General features: G+C 39.2%; 1 long non-coding RNA gene across 1 annotated transcript; it reads right to left on the bottom strand.

The window, feature by feature from the left end:
* Positions 1–3471: 3471 nt before the first annotated feature.
* On the bottom strand, positions 3472–4289 carry LOC112554911. The gene is made up of 3 exons (XR_003097342.1): positions 4192–4289; positions 3795–3859; positions 3472–3494 (listed from the first exon to the last, which is right to left on the bottom strand). It is a non-coding gene; the product is annotated as an uncharacterized LOC112554911 (long non-coding RNA).

Below are 4289 nucleotides of genomic sequence, written 5' to 3'. Positions count from 1 at the left end.
AAATATCGGGTACGCATTGCATATTTCGACAGGACACAGATGGGGTAAACGACTCGGCCATGGTAGCGAAGTGTAAACAGGAAGTAGCGGTGGTTTCTTGTTTCTGCGCATCTCTTTCCGCGCATCTCATTACGAAAAGGTCCATACATTTCAATGGCCGTGAGTCAAGTGGAGGACAAAAAAGTCTCCTTGCCATTGTCCGAAGTATTGAGTGCTCTCGGCATTCGAGCTAATAACTCGACAGTATTGGCAAGAAAATAACTTCGTCTGTACCACAACAATCATTGTCGTATGCGAAGCAAAAATAAACTGCCAAAGCACTTTTTTTCCCATTGACCACGACGATTTTCCGTGCACCAGAAATGAAGATATTGTGGAGGACCTTGTTTTTGCCAAAATGATGTTGTATGAAGTGGAGAGAAATCTTCTCAGAAACAGAATATTTCGTGATCAAACCAATCCCATCGATTCATGGGATGATTTAGACCTCTATCAACGATTAAGATTTCGATGTAATGACATCCTGACGATCGTCGATGGCATACAAGTAGACTTAGTAATTACAAATCGGGGGCGGAGTGTTACAACTATACATTGCAAGTGTGTCTTGATCTTCGTTTTTATGCAACGGGTGCCTTTCAGAATGTGTGTGTGGTCTGTGTGTGGGTGGTCTGTGTGTGTGTCTGTCTTCTGTGTGTGTGTGGTCTGTGTGTGTGTGTGCAGACGTTTCCCAAAGAACGGTTGGCCGCATTACTAACCGAGTCACTAGAAACTGAAAATAATGCAAACCCTACACAGACTACATTATTAGTTGGATTTAATATCACTAATGATGGTCTGATATCTTGATATTTGGGTGATGATGAAATATATTCATTTTTGCATTCTAGGAATTTCATTTTTCTGTCTGCCTGTAAGTTCCAAGCTTTTTTGTGTTCACTGTATGCTTCTGTGTCAGTCTTTATTATGTGGCAAAGCAATGTTCCCTCATGGCCATTCTTTCTTTACTTTGTGAAGACAATGTTGCTCACTTTTAACTGAAGAAGCAGACTCTTGAGAGTTGTACTCAACAACATTCATAACAACATTCTCAAGTTGTAATGCTGAGACTGTGTAGCCTGATCATTTTTTCAATGTTTGAGCTCAGTTTTATTTAAACAAGAAGCATCTTGAAAGTTTAACTTAAATTTCACAACATTCTCATGATTCCAGCTGCATTCAGCATGATCAATTATTTGTGATGCAGTCCCTGATCAGAGATGGTCTCAGGCTGCACAAAAACTAACTTGTAAGGAATGTTTTTTCTTGTGTCAAAGCTAATTGACATTTCTGTTTTTAGCATTACATCAGTACTTAGGTCTTCTTGTGTATCATCTACAGTTCTTGATTCACTCTTAAATGTTGACAGCGCATGGGACCTGTGCCTCCCTCTTCATGGCAGACTTTGTGGTGTCCTAGAGATGTTCGATTAAACCCATTGACAATTTGTTCGAGTACTTTCACACTTAATTCTGGTTTACTTCTCATCAAGCTGTGAGTGTACACATGATATCAACTATTTCCAGTGTATGTCTAAATGATATTAACACGCCCTCAGAAGTCTGATGCACTCACTCCATCTATGTGAAAAGACCTTTATAAACCTGAAACATGACAGTTTCACAATTAATTTTCTTTCACACAAATTAAAAAACAAAAATTTAAAAGCAATGTAGCTTCCGTGAACTCTTTCCTAGTATTAAGCCATGAGACTAGTTCCTAGTATTATACCCATCTCAATGTCTCTACCTGTAAATGTTCGAGAAGATGTCGTATAACCTTCAATCTGTGTCAGAAGATCTCGCATCTGTACATCACCTGACAGAATGTGTTTGGGTGCCCCGCGGTAGCAAGGCCGTCCTCCATTGTGGTGTAATGTGCACCGGCGCCGCACCCGATGTGGCTGCTGTTGTATGCCACGCGTCAACGCACCACACGTAACCTGTTGCAGTGGTCAGGGTAAGTGTCAGGTCGTGGGATGACACGCCTTACCTGATGGTGACAATGAAATAAATCGAAGATCTGTGAGAAATGGAAGTAGAAATTTATTACTTCCTAGTATTTAGCTTTTATTAGTTTGAATGATTTTGATCCTATAAGCTTTTTTGTTATTTTATTTATTTATTCCTTATTCGTCTTTTTTGCATTTGTTATTTCATTCCTGGTTGTGCTGAAATTTTTTTTTTTTTTTGGTGGGGAGTCCGACGTTTTAGTGGTAACTTCTTGTTCTCAAAATTAATGAATTATTTAACTTTGGAAAAGAAATTAAAACGACGCAACTGCCTGACTAAAGACAGGCACACATAACTTGTGTCCTCATGTACAGGGGCAGACAAAGAGACATTTTCTTGCCGTTATTATATTACATCCTAATAGTGAAGTAACGAAGGCTTTCTTAACACAGTTATTCATTTTGTTTGCTAAGATCGTTGAACATGGCAGAGATGTGGACTGGGCAACCGTTGTATTGACTGATACGATGTATGATAACATCATAGTGGTCGTGTTGCTCCAAAGATTCGATACCGAAGTTGTTGCATCTGTCATTGCGTTGGCTTTCACCGTATCTGTCCGTTCGGTTATCGTCGTCGTATCTGTCGCCCTTGTCGCTGTCGTCATCGTTGTCGCTAGATCCTCTCTTCTGCGCTGACCACAGTACGTGTTTTCTGACCGTCTCTCGCACACTGTGTTGTCTGTTTTCCTTGAAGGATGGTAAGAAAACTCAGAGTCCTCAGGACATCGAAGGTACTTTATTCCCGTGGAAGTGCAAGCCTGATATTCTCCACAATAATTTGGGTAGGTGTAAGGCAAAGGAAGAATGATTGGGTGCAATCCACTTTTGAAGTGTAGGACCAAGAACTGTAGAATCTGTTGTATCATTGATTGACATAAATTGAAGTAAACAACTGTTAAGGTACACAACAACATTTTATAAGATTTTGTTTTCTTTAACTAAGTCGTTTAATTTATTTCTTACCATAGTAAATAAACCGATCAAAATGTTCAATATCATAAACCCTTTCTATAAGATTGTCAGCGATGTATACACTGTGAATTAAATTGTTAGACATACTGTATGATAGAGCAGGTAAAGTTTCAGAGATAAAGAAATGATAAAAAAAATTGAACAGAGAAGGGCAAAATAAAGGCTTAGACTGTTTTGTGGGAAGAAAAATAAGTTAAGTTTATTATTAGGCTGGGATGGATTAGATTGGTTTGTTGGTTAGTTGGCTGCCGGGATAAATTTAACATTTATGTTCTTTTTTAGAATTTTACCTGATAATTTGGACTTTATGGAGGCAATGCTAATTGAAGACTTATTATTCGAAGATTGAACCAGAAAGTGAATCCATCGTCCTGGGCTCCAGAATTTTGCAAAAATTTCCTTGAGCCAGTCATGCTCATATTATAAAGTGGTTCGCAGTTCAAATAATGTTGTCACGATGCTACCTTTGCTGCACAAATACACATAACTTTATTATGTTAGGTGTATGAGTCAGTCATTTGGTCAAAGACCTCTCCTACATCGTCACAAATCATGTTTTTGCTTGGTAAGTACACGTGTAACTCAACCGTAGCCTATGACCAGACCTGTGGCCTTCAGTTACCAGGAAGGTAAAGAAAGGAAGAGAAGGAATGAAATTTAAATCGTAGGACAAGCAACAGAGAGAGAGAGAGCGAGAGAGCGAGCGAGAGAGAGATATGTACAAAAGACCATTGCTTCACCATCAGAGAATTCGGTTTTTATTGCTCACCTTAGAGAATGTACTGTACAGGCTACAACATCCACACTGTCACTCTCCCCTAGGATGGTACCAGCCTGAAATGGAAGGATTATATGCAGTTTTGTATTTTGAGACTAAAGATATTTCGAAGAACTGGAAGACTGTTGCGTCTGTAAAATGAACGTTTCCTTTTGTATAAGTGCCATTAAAAAAACTGCTACTGTCTTCGTCCTGGACCTTCATTTGTCATTGTCTTCTGTGGTTACTCTGATTTGAAACGCGCCTTGAGATTGTTCATAGGGCTGAGATATGTCGTTACATAAAATAAATCATCATCCTCATCATCATCATCCTCATCCTAATCATCCTCATCATCCTCATCCTCATCCTCATCATCCTCCTCATCATCACAAGTATCGTAACTCACGCTATCGCAGAACTTTTTACTGAAAGCACTGAACTCTTCAGAAGAATTATCAGCCATGGATGCTTTAAATGTGTCATCCACAGACACTGAAACGAGAC

The sequence above is a fragment of the Pomacea canaliculata genome, linkage group LG14 (assembly GCF_003073045.1).
Source record: "Pomacea canaliculata isolate SZHN2017 linkage group LG14, ASM307304v1, whole genome shotgun sequence".
Taxonomy (NCBI): Eukaryota; Metazoa; Mollusca; class Gastropoda; order Architaenioglossa; family Ampullariidae; genus Pomacea; species Pomacea canaliculata.
Note: the sequence above shows the minus strand (reverse complement) of the source record. Positions and strands in the feature narration are given on the sequence as shown.